The sequence below is a fragment of the Aythya fuligula genome, chromosome 5, assembly GCF_009819795.1.
Source record: "Aythya fuligula isolate bAytFul2 chromosome 5, bAytFul2.pri, whole genome shotgun sequence".
NCBI classification, from domain to species: domain Eukaryota; kingdom Metazoa; phylum Chordata; class Aves; order Anseriformes; family Anatidae; genus Aythya; species Aythya fuligula.
The window spans coordinates 49,806,643-49,819,587 of NC_045563.1; the positions used below are offsets into that span (position 1 = coordinate 49,806,643).

Below are 12,945 nucleotides of genomic sequence, written 5' to 3' on the forward strand. Positions count from 1 at the left end.
GATATTTACCAGGTAATTTATGCTAATACAGACAGCATTCCCAACTGGTCACTTCCAGTACTAGCACTTACAGGCATTTTGTTAAGCACTTAAAAACACAAGCTGTACAACTGGATTACTTAAACTTTTTAATTAGTACTGTTGCCAAGAAACAATTGTGAACAACAGAATGTATTTTTGAATGCTTAATCATAATAAATCTGTCAATAAACAAGAAGCACATTTCTAGCTGAAGTGATATGAGGGAAATGATCATCTTCAATATATCTGTAATGATTTTCACCAGGCTGGGATCTGATATACAATATGGTGTCTCTAATGAAAGAACTGAACGCAACACAAGATTTCTCTCTGAAATGTTCTGTATGGGAGAAAGACAAAGTTCCAGATCTTGTCATCTCAAAAAATAATCAGCATTCATTTTGTAGCGTTGTTTCTGCCCGTAGAAGAAACAAATGCATTTTTGCACTAGTCACAGACATTTTTCCTCTACTTTATTTTGGCTGTCTTTTTAGACCTAATGAGACTACTTGCATGTCAGAACTAATCAGTAGTGAATGAACTACAAACATGGATTTAGTAATTGCTTCTTTGCTCGAATTTAATATTTGCCTTCCAGTAATCTAGCAAGGGAGTTAGTGCTGTTCAGTGCAGTTCCAAGGGATTAAGAAGAGTTTCCTAACTACAATATTTTTACTCTTTTGGATAATTTGTAATTAACTGAAGCATATAGTACAAACATCACTTCAGTAAATAAATAAATAAATAAACAGATGAATAAATAAATTCATTCTCTTGACCTGGGAGAGGCCATTCACAATTTTAGTCTGGCTGAAAAAACCTCCCTTGTTCTGCCACTACCTATCTGTTTTTGTATGCTGGTAGAGACTTGGTAGATTTATATAGATTACAAAACACAGGAGAAACTAAAAAAAAGGCAGCTAACATTTCACCTGACATGTTATTGCTTAAAGTGTTAAAACTAGATTTAACCATCCACTACTCAGGCAAGGCTGCATGTCTTTTAACTGTCATTCCATTATTGCAGATCATGGAGATCATGCAGATCTTCATAGAATCAAATATTTAGGATGGTCATTGTCTATTAATCTACACAGAAAAAAAATAAAAGATTTATTTAAAAGATTTATTTAAAATTTATTTATTTTTATTTAAAAAATAAAAGATTCATGCTGAAACAGAGAGAATGGTAACATACAATCTGTGAAGTGTGAGATTTGATATTGAATTCTGTAGTTTTAAGAACGAGCACAGATGTTTCCCCAGTGAAATACATTAACTATTTTAATTGAGTAGCCTGTATCCAAAAAGGGATTTTAGAGTAGAGTTATCAAACCACTGGTCCATCAGAATTATTATTATTATTTTTTCCCTAAAGCCCATTGTTTGCAGGTTATTTTCTGTTACACATATGAATTATATATTTCTATACATTCTAATTTTAATATTTAAATCTAATTCCTCCTAAGGAATTAAACAGTAGGGATATTAGAACCAAGAAGAACAAAACCCAGGAACTTGCTATTGCATCAGAAAGGCATCCACCTGCTTTTGCAGTAGAATGTTCAGGAACAAACAAAACAAAACAAAACCACCACCACCAACAAAAAACAACAAACAACACATTTGAGAACAGTGATTTTCTACAATTAAGAAACAAAGAAAAGAAAGATGAATGTTATAATTCCTGCTATTTGCTTGTCTGTTGTAATATTAACTGATGGATGGCATTAAAAATGTCTGTTTGGCCATGAATGACATTGGCCAACAGTATGGTGGCTGACTGAACAAAAATGTAGTCAAGATACAAATTGGGCCAGATACAAATCAGGCAGCTGTAGCTACAGTAACATCTGCCACCTGAATGTTGTGCCCAGTATCTTGATTGGATTGAAATCAAATAAATATCTCTAATTAAATTTAATAGAGGTCCTTTCCTTTTGTTTATGAACGTAACCAGTAACAGACCAAATTCGACGGAAAATTTTGTTTAGAATAGGGAAAATATAAGCGCTATAATATTACTTAGCAGAAAGGTCTTCATATTAAATGCGTGTTTCTGACATAGAGAAGTGCTGGAGAATTAAAGTAGGCTACTGATAATACCAGTTTAATGATTTTAAATAACCATTGAGTATATTCAAATAGTTGGAGTGGATGTTCCTCCATTGGCTGCCCAAGAAAAGAGGAGGAATATGTGCTTAATTTTAGATGGTTACTCTTAGATGATGCATTCCAACTTAAATGCATACTTTTTAGGTCCAACTGACGTTTTATTTTTTATTTTATTTATTTAAAAAACAGAAAAAAAAAATATATTTTTTTCATTTTTGAAATTCCCCTCTACTGCAATTCTGAGAGACACACATCAAAATAGAAATGGCTGAGATGGTCCAAAATACAGCAGGGCTGGCTAACCTGGATTCATGCAATCATAGCATGAAGTTCACATGCTTGAAATCTTATAAGATGTTTTTTTTTTGACATTTATGTCCAAACTTTTATTTTGGAGATTATGATGATTCTATTGCTATTTTCATGATATTTGCCCCTTATTTTATTGCCATTTACAATTTTACACACTAGAAGATCAGAAAAAGTCATTGAATATTGTGAAATACAGCTTCATGAGTGGAAATGAATTATAATGTCCTATTAAAAAGCTTAAATTAAATAGTTTATGTGTGGTAAATTATGAAAGAAACGTCTCACTGTTCTGATGGCAGGGCTCACAACAGCTCTGAAGCCCACAAAGATGTATGACTGGAGTTTCTGTCCAGAGGTGAAAAGATGTTGTTGTTTCAGAAGAACATCAAGGCAGAGGAGATTTCTCTCTGACCGATTATCCTGCCTTATTCATTTATAGCGGTTGTTATTGTCTGTGGCTTGTAAGGAGTTTAGGATAGCTGTGTTTTCTCTGAGTATTTCTATGCTCCATTGTTGATGTAACCAAATGATTTTGAATCATGGTAGTCTTTATCTAACGTGACAGCTACTGTGCCTTTGTGGCTGGGAAATTGTAGCTATATTACCCAATCTTCAACATTCTTTCAGGAGGGTGATAAATTTCACTCTCTTGAAAATGTGCTTTCTTTTCTGTTCTGTTCTGTCCCTATCACTGAACTATTCAGGACCTCCTCTATATGTAGAAAATGTGGCACAAATCTCTTCTCCTATCTTTTTCCTTTCTGTGAAAGATCTTGGCTTGACTTTTTGTTTGTTTGGTCTGACCTTTTAAAATATCAATCTAAGCATGAAAATAAGGGTTGCTTGTGGCTGACTGATACTGTGGGAGACAGAAAATAAGTCAAGTCCTGATTTAAATATATTAACAATTTCAAAATTTTTCCTGATACTTCAGGTAACTTTTCAACTCTGGCATGATTATTAGTGGCTTTTCATCTATTTAGTGCTTACTGATGACTCCCAGCTGGCGTTCCTGGCATTCTGCCAGTAGTATTTTACACTTACTTTGTTGCTTTTCATGTAAGGACCTCAAAGCACTTCAGAAAATAAAATTACGTACATTTCGCAGGTAAGAAAATGGAAAGAGAGAGAGAATGGATGATTGTCTCAAGGCCTCCAAGCAATTCAATAGCAAAGTTAAAGAGACAATTCAAGAATCCTGCTCCTACTGTATTTAAAAAGTAAAGCACAAAGGTAATGCAGAGACTGTGGGGAAGCTCAGAACAAAATGGACATGGTAGACAATGGTAAATTGCACAAGACCCACAGGTATCTCCTGAAATCTATTGCTTTGAATGCAACAAATTCACTTTGAATGATATTAAAAATATCTGATCAATTCCACTAAATACCAAAATCTTATTTGTCTGGGGCTTTTTGGAAGGGCATTTTTTGTTTTGTTTGGAATTTCATATCTGATGTAATGAAGAAACAGTATTGCTGACTTGTCTGATCTCTGATGATTTTCTCAAAAAATGTAAATCAGATAACACATCTAATCTCATTTTGAAGTTCCTTGATCTCTAGCTACTGTGCTAATCTCTTTGTTTCTTCCATTTGCTTTATTTGCTCAGACTGCCATCCAATTTCTCAATGTCTGTTATCCGAAAGTCAATGCAGGAGTGTCAGTGCATCTAGTGCTCCTCCAAGATCCTGACAGCAGCTGGTGGATTCTGTCGAGCACCTGCAGACCTGCAAGTGATGCAGGCAGGGCTGCCGTCCTGCTTCTGCAGAGCAAGGGCAGCAGGGGATAACCACGTGCAAGTAAATGACATCTGCTGTAAAATGACAGCTTTACCCCAGACATCCATTAGCTGCTACCAATACAGTTCAGCTGCACAAGGCTGGCACTTTATATAGCAGCAGGATTTTCAGGTGATAACATAATAACAGAAACAATTAATCAGCCACATAATAAATAAAATTGTGTGCTGTGAAGTTCTGCCATTTGAAATACACACATCTCTGTGCTGACAGCAACCCCTTCCTGCCAAGGCTCAGGTCCTTGTGTGCACTGATCAGCTCAACATGTTTTTATCATTCCAGCATTAGGATACATTATCCCCATTAAAATAAGCGTTTGAACATATATACGTGCTGTTAGAAATTTTCATAGCTCAATGGATATTAGAAGACTTGCTACCATATCCCTTTTATTCCAGTCTTTGATTCACTGAAAACACATTACTTGAGTGCACTTACCTTTTAATGCTTTTTAATCAACTAGGCCAGGAAAATGGACCCTTCCTTGTTCAGCATTCAAAACCTACGCAATCTGTCCTTATAACACACATTCCTGAAACATTGCCATGTACTTGAACAGCTCTGCGTACCTCAAGCAAGTTAGGACACTTGATGGCCCAAAATCCTGCACCTGGAAGTGGTGGCATCCATTTCTTCCTCTCCTGCTATGGGCTTGCCACAGGTCAAATATTCCCTGGAGCTAATTCAGCGCCCACTGGTGCCACCCGGTGGATATCAACGCAAACACATCGGTGGCATTCAAAAGGAGAGGTGGTACGGCAGTGGTAGAGGTGAGACCCTAAAACTCATACCTGCTTCTCCTTTAGAATTTTTATTTATTTATTTACTTTTACAATTACAGTAACAATTTATGTCTTGCAGTAAAGCAAGTCTTCAGACTTCTATGCAGTCTGAAATATGGTTATAATGAGTGGAATGTGATTCATTTCTTACTTTACACCATGTTAAGTTCTATTGGCTTCACTAAGGTTGCTTATGTGAGCATATATTTCTATCTGCATACATAAAGTGCTAATAACTATCATTTATTTGTGTTTTTAAAACAAAAATGGAGGCACAGAAAGGTTAAACGAGTTGAGAGGAACAGATATCTCAAAAAATGAAATCCCCTTACTTAAAATTCTGCTCTGTTTTTGCCTCTTTCCTTCTTGGTGAAATATTCAAGCTAACCATAAGACAAGCATATTCTTTAGTTTGTTCAAATTCAAAACACTGGGAGGAAACACAATTTTACTGCTATTCATTTGTGCCCTCCTATCAAAATAACCCTCTCCATGCTTGATTACCAGTATCCGAGGAGTCTTGGCTTGCATACTGCTATCCAGCCCCATGCCTGATTGCCAGTATCCAGGACTGCTGGCTTGCACTCTCTGGATCTCCAGAACAGATGCTAAGCCATCTTCCTTTGTGTGTGCTGGGATGTGCTGATGATATCCCATGGCAGTGCTCTGGGAACACTTTCCATACCCTAAGAACTCCCTTATGTTTTCCCAACAGCCTCACAAAATATAAAAAGATGCTCTACACCAGCTCCTGCCAGCTGCTTCCTTTTGCCTCAAGAAACAACCTTGTAGGCAGACTCTGAAATGGCCTCATCAAACAGAAGGTGGCTCTTCTGGTGTCAGTGTCTCATCCTGAAACAACTTTCAAAGTGTTTCCCATATCAGGCATAGCTCTTTATACAACAGTTTATAGAGATTCTGCCTTCAAAGAACATAAATAATAGCCAAAAGGCTACGGGCTCCCGATGCCCAGCAAGCACTAGAGCTTTGCTCTCATCTCACAAACACATACCATCACACACAGCATTGGAGTTAACACCAGACCTGCACTGGAGTGCAGCTGGGTGCCTGGGGCCAGAGATGACCATTACATCCATTCTGTTTGATCTCTTACTCAGCGTCAGCCATAACATCTCCTGCGATTACTTTTGTATGAATACAAAATCTTGTTTTAAACTTGATAATTTTTTTCTCCTGTTAATGCTTCTGAAGCTAAATATGAGGTGAAAACTGAAAAGAATGTGATTGACATGTGGATGGATGTACATAATGAAAAGACAATTAAGGTAATTAACAGGTAGTGCATATGCAAGAAATCTTGCCTGAGTTCACATCAAAATGTCAGAAGCTGATTCTTCTCACCTACAATTTTTCAAGTACCATAACTTCACTTTGCTTAGAATAAAAGTACTTCTGATTTACATGAGCAAGAAACGGCTCATGTCTTCACTGCAAAATAGCTTGTGCACCTAAAATGCTCAACTTGTTTTGGAAGGATCAGCTATGCACTTAAACTGGAATTCAAGGAATTTATTATCTGCTTATTGCAAGGAAGCTTTAGTTTTGCTCCAGTGTGGATGGAGTATTAGGCAAGATGCCCCATTTTTCTTGCTGCCAATCCCTACTCCCTTCTGAATGCTATTCTGACTTATCAGCTGAGTACAACAATCTGTTGCCCTCTCCCCATTTCCCTTAGGTTCTTGTGGGTTTGCAGCCTCATGAGGTTTGGGTCTCATTTTTATTTTTGCAGTTACTTGCACAAAAAGCTGTTTCCTTCAAACCTCAACAGTCAAACGACTGAAAGCATTTCCATAACCCAGAGTCTACATCAAAATTTGGAGTCGGTGCTGTATGTTTGCCTCATGCTCCCATTCAAGTGAGACTGGAAATCTACCTTTAATTCCCTTCATTAAGGAGAATCGACATCCTGCAACAGGGAAAGGTACAGACACATCCAAGAAGCCGAGCATGGGCAGCTGATACAATGTGCTTTTTGTGACAAGGTAGAGGCTTGGAAGGGCGGCAACCCCCCAAGCAACACGGGATGGTACACGCACACAGCAGTGCTAGAGAGGTACATGTCTAAGGATGGCATTAGTCAGAATTGCTTGCAGTGAATAATTTCTGCCTTAATGTGCCGTCATCAGTCAGTATCCTGAGAAACTGGACAGTTTAATTGGATAGCTGTTAATGAAGGTAGAGTTCTTCATGTTCACCCAGGTTTAATTCTGCATTCCAGCAAATGAGAATGCTGCCATAGAATTAGCGATTTAAAAGTTCTCGTTCATGCAAAGAACAAAGATACTGTTAAAATAGTATACTGAGCTTCAAATACAGCACCTCAAACATGACCCTTGTTTCACTATCCTTAGTAGTCTAATTCCATTTGGTTTAAATTAAGAAAAATGTAAAATGTTTATAATTCAGGATAGCCTAGTTAACTTTTTTTATCATTTAATTTGGGACAGAACTTGATATTCACAATGCCAGTGTGAAAATGAATTGTCATTGTAATTTTTCTAAAGCATTTACTTGCATTAGTTTGAAAAATGAAGTCATTGTGATAGGGGTATATCATCTGATTATTTGAATGTTTATAAGTTTTTATATTAAGGAACATTGTTCAGTATGTTCTTTAATTTAAGAAGAATAAATAATTTCAAAATTTTGTTTTTAAGCATAAAGTGTATTAAAGGCCAAGGGGCATTTTGGTCCTTATCCAGCTTAAATATATGTTTAGCTATAAGTACCAGAGCATCGCACTGAAACCACTGGAATATTGTTCACACATGCTGTCATATTGTTACTTGGACTAGTAAAACATTCTAGAATCAGTTTTTAATTTCAGGGAAGATTTTTGCTAAACATCAATGTTTATAAACGGATTCATTTAAATTGCCTGGATTTGTTTTTTATGTTCAGTGATTCACATCATATATTGTTTGCACATTAGTTCAACTACCTACAATGTTGAAACAGCTAAATAGTTGTAGTTCTGCTTCAATGTATAGATTTATATCCATTTTATTTCAAAGATAACAGAATTGCTATTTCACCCCCTCCTATTTCTCTGCCATAGCATTTTATGGCCAGAATGAAAGGAAAAACAATCAAGGCTACGTCTGGCAACAACCATGTTTGTCATTTGGAGGAAAAAACAGTATTTTGATAGGCTGCAGAGTGTGTAATCAGAGATTTTTCAAAGCTGCATAGCCAAACAATGCTTTGTTGTCCTCAAACTACTGAAATCATTTGGAATGAGAACAGTGATAGAATAACCAGTATATTTGAAAGTTAAATATGGAAGTCCTTTGAATTTGTTTCTTTCTCCAGCTATATTTCATTCAGGACAGGACTGCTGAAACATCTCTGTATTGCAGCATCCAAGAAGGACTCTGAGGAGACATTCTTTAGCTTGTAAAGAGGAATAGGTTACATATGTTTACTGCATCATTTCTCATTCTTGCTGTGATAGTTGCCAAGGAATGGATTAATGTTGCTTCATTTCACAGCAGCAATGCAGCTGTAATTCACAAGTATAAAATGCATTCTCTTTGGATAACTGCTTCCTACTATTTAGAGAGAAAAAAAAAAAAAAAGTGCTATGTTATTAGAACAAAAACTTTGTGTGTGGTAATATTTTATGGCAGAAGGTAAAGGTCAGCCAAAAAAATCCAATATGAAGATTGGAAAAAAAAAAAAAAATGATATCTGTTTCTTTGGCCAATTTCACACCAGCATCACTGAAAGAAATGTGTTAGCTTAAAAATGGGGCAAAAGACTCTGAGGAATAATTCCCCTAATGCTTCTTCAGCTGCTGCTTTTCTTCTATGTTTACAGTCTGTCCATGCCAATATAAGCAGATTTATGGTGGATAGTCGGCTGAATATGAGCCAGCAGTGTGCTCAGGTGGCCAAGAAGGCCAACGGCATCCTGGCTTGTATCAGGAACAGTGTGACCAGCAGGGATAGGGAGGTGATCGTCCCCCTGTACTCAGCTCTGGTGAGGCCGCACCTTGAGTACTGTGTCCAGTTTTGGGCCCCTCGCTACAAGAAGGACATGGAGATGCTTGAGCGGGTCTAGAGAAGGGCGACGAAGCTGGTGAGGGGCCTGGAGAACAAGTCCTACGAGGAGCGGCTGAGGGAGCTGGGCTTGTTCAGCCTGGAGAAGAGGAGGCTCAGGGGCGACCTTATCGCTCTCTATGGGTACCTCAAGGGAGGCTGTAGCGAGGTGGGGGTTGGCCTGTTCTCCCACGTGCCTGGTGACAGGACGAGGGGGAATGGGCTTAAGTTGAGCCAGGGGAGTTTTAGGTTAGATGTTAGGAAGAACTTCTTCACTGAAAGGGTTGTGAGGCATTGGAACAGGCTGCCCAGGGAAGTGGTGGAGTCACCATCCCTGGAAGTCTTCAAAAGACGTTTAGATGTAGAGCTTAGGGAAATGGTTTAGTGGGGACTGTTAGCGTTAGGTTGGAGGTTGGACTCGATGATCTTGAGGTCTCTTCCAACCTAGAAATTCTGTGATTCTGTGATTTCAGTCTTCTGTATGTATATTTGGGGTTAATCCATTGCCAGCTATTTATGAATTTATTTTTTTAGGGACAAAAATAACCATGATGGAAAACAGTTTCTTGGTAGCAAACTTGTTTTACAGATCTTCCCTGGATGTTTTTCCATTTGCTAATGTGTAGTCTACGTGCTTGACCCTGCATCTCTGCACTTCTGACCTAACTCAAAGGTATAGGACGGGATCCAACTTTGCTTAAGGTATGGGCAAGCTCTCCAGTTCAAAATGCAGACTGCAAAGGTCATTCTTTGCCTAAGGCATAAAAGCAATATTTCACTCTTCCTTTGCATTGCTTAGCTATGCCATTCTTGGAAGAGGAAAATGCTGTGTAAGGTCTATTCCCAATGATATATGATTCATCGTTCTCTTTCCAAGTCATTTAGATACTTGGAGACAGCCACAGCAATGTTAGGATTCTCATGCCAACCCAGATGAATCTGTATGGCCTGTTCATACAATGTTCATCTGGACTCTTATCCGCCCTCAGTTTTTGTGCTATAAAAATACCACCGATGATCTGCAACAAAACCTCCGCTCCATTTCAGATATTTAAGTGTAAAAAAGCATAGGAAAAGTTATCTTAAGATTATTACACCTTACACCTTAGTTATCTTAAGAAGATTGCACCTTATGGGTATATGTGCATACCATCTATGTGGTGCATATACACCACTTCTATAGAATAAGTACTATATATGTATGTATATGGCAGTCTCCTTTAGAGAACTATCTCTATGCACTATGGCTGTGAACCAGTTTGGGCCATTTGGCTTCAGCACCAGGAACTGCCCCATGGTCACCTTTCCCTCAGCAGTATAGATACAGCCTCAGATGATTTAAGTACTCCCCCTCCTAGGTCATTTCCAACATCAGAAACAGCCAGTAAGTGATAAAGAAGCTGATCCTTGAAATCAATGTGAAGATTCCCATTACATTTTGCAGACCTTAATAAAGGCCCAGATGACCTGTTTATCTGTGAAATTGCTGCTGTCACCAGATGGATGAATTCCTGTGCATGAAGAAAGATAATAAGGGTGATGAGTTTGATTTAGGACCGATATACAGCATCTGTCTGGCTCAAGGATATTCTGTGGAAATCCTGCCTGAAAATACAGAAATCTAGCCTCTACATTTCCTTGTACTGAATGAAATTAAATTCCTTGTAAAGCTAAGATGTATTTACCAGTTGCTGTTAAAATTTAATAGTGGCCCAGTACAACATAAAGCAGAACAACAGTGCAAAGGGGGTCTTTCTCTGCAAAGCCAAACGTTCACCAGAGCATTACCTGGAAATTCACAGTTAGATCTTGGAAATGGATTTAATCTTGCATTTCTGAGACAGGAGCAAAGACAGGAGAGCTGAACAGAACACACAACCCCACACTGCTTTGTCATTTTTCTCAAGTCACAAGGTGGTGGTGAGAAAGCGAAACACTTTGCTGGCGTTGTGGAAGCTCAGATAACCCCTGCTGCCCCATACAAGGGCAGTGTGCAGCTGGGCAGCAGCCATGGGAGAGCTCTTCTACATGAACAGGAAAACTGCTTTTAAAAGATTCTTCAGATGGGAAAACAGCAAAAGTCTTGGTATGGATTTGATAGGAAAAGAGGAAGATTTTTCTCTGCTCTTGGAACTTTATCTGCTTCCAGCACCAGTCTGGGGACAAATCTTATAGCCCAGACTGCCCGAATCTGCAATCTGCCTGGACACTGGTTCTTTGCTGACAGGACTCTCTTGGCCTCACTGTTATCCTTCTGAATGCAAGTGAAAGAAGAATCAAGTTTGACATCTCTGAAGAAACAGGTTTCTCCCACAAGACCTTGCACAGGGTACCACTGCACATACAAAGCTGCAGAAAACTGCCTGGAAACCCTGGAAGTTTAGCTGCGTGGGAATTGATCTAGAAGAGTTATTTCTTGCTACAGAAGGTAGGAAGCAAGCATGCAGGCGTGTTTAGCATAAACAGTGTCATGACAAGCTAACAAGGATGGAAAAAAAGAAATTTCCATATGGGTAAGCAAATAAATAGAACTGGCATATGGTGTAATACTACAGCCTAGTGTAAAAAAAGGCAGTATCCAGACCCCGTAAGGCCTAATTCCTGCTGGCAGACCCTGACTCCATTATCTATTGCAGTATTTCAAATCCCTCTCTAAATGTGAAGTAGTTCATGCATACACATCACTGAAAACAAACGAACTTGTATTTAAAATGCAAATTCATCAAGAGCATCACTCATCACTGATATTTACAGTTTGCATATCTGTTATGCCCAAAAACCCTGTCAAGAACTGATGCTGCCTTGTGCTCGATTGCTGGTCATGGTAGAACTGCTCCTCCCTGTATAGTCCTGATACAGGATGAAATGTATCAGGACTCTAGCAATAGAACTAGAAAATCAAACGTTCTCACAGATATTTCTCTACTTTTACTGAAGAAATACTCATATTAGTGTATTCATTGTTCATGATAGCACGAGATATGATTTTAGAAAGTTCTCTACTATTAAATGACAAAATTTGCTTAATAGGTCTATCGGTAACCTAAGCAGCAGGAACATGGGTGAATTCTGAATTGGGATGGCCTAAAATAAGTAGATGCTATTGAAAAATGTTTTAATTGATCCTTCCAGGTTTCTCTGATGTTTGACTTAGTGCAGCAAGTGTGGCTAAAGCTGTGTTTTGTTTATATCTTCTCTGAAATGTATTAATGCGAACGATTATTATAATTCCTTGTTTTATCTGCATTTACAAAACTTGCGCCTATTGTCTGAGCCTCTGGGCATGTTTACAATTGTTTTAAAGACACTTGCTAATATTGAATTGCTAAGAATGGGTAGCATGCAGACAACACCCATATGAATCAGATGCAGTCTGTAATAGCATTTGACTATTAACCAAATGCTGCACATTTAGTCCATAAATAAGTACACTAAAACTCCTCAAATTGAGATGGATATAGCAGTTAGTTTTCCCACACCCTGTTTTTCCATCATGGTCTTGATTATAAATCTTATGAGCTGTCTTTTCATCACTACTAAAGATTAATATTTACACATCATAAATGTCCTGTACTTCCATGTGATTGGCACCTTTCACTTTCTTCTCTGGGACAGGAAAACACTGCCTAATGGAAAAGACATTCTCATGTAAGGCCACCTTTAACAGAGGTCTACAGTGTCCTTCCATTCCCTTACGTGACTGATGATTACACGATTAGAAGGTAGATTACATTCAAAATTCTAAAATAATCACTTTCTGCTGCCTGCCCGAAATGTATTTATTTTTATGGAAGAAATAATTCTGGAAGTTCAGTATTTCTGTATTATGGTAACCTTTATGCTAACCTTTT

At 38.1% G+C, this 12,945-nt stretch overlaps 1 protein-coding gene across 3 annotated transcripts in view; it reads right to left on the reverse strand.

Annotated features, from left to right (window-relative positions):
- Positions 1-12,945, reverse strand: part of TRAF6 (TNF receptor associated factor 6) — a 354,850-nt gene that overhangs the window by 313,476 nt on the left and 28,429 nt on the right. Inside the window, exon 1 of one of the 3 annotated variants that reach the window (XM_032188214.1) lies at positions 4,690-4,722. The exons of the other annotated variants lie outside the window; for them this stretch is intronic. The gene's annotated coding sequence lies outside the window, so the exon portion shown is untranslated. Of the gene's footprint in view, positions 1-4,689; positions 4,723-12,945 lie in introns of those variants that run through there. 3 annotated transcript variants of the gene reach the window in all.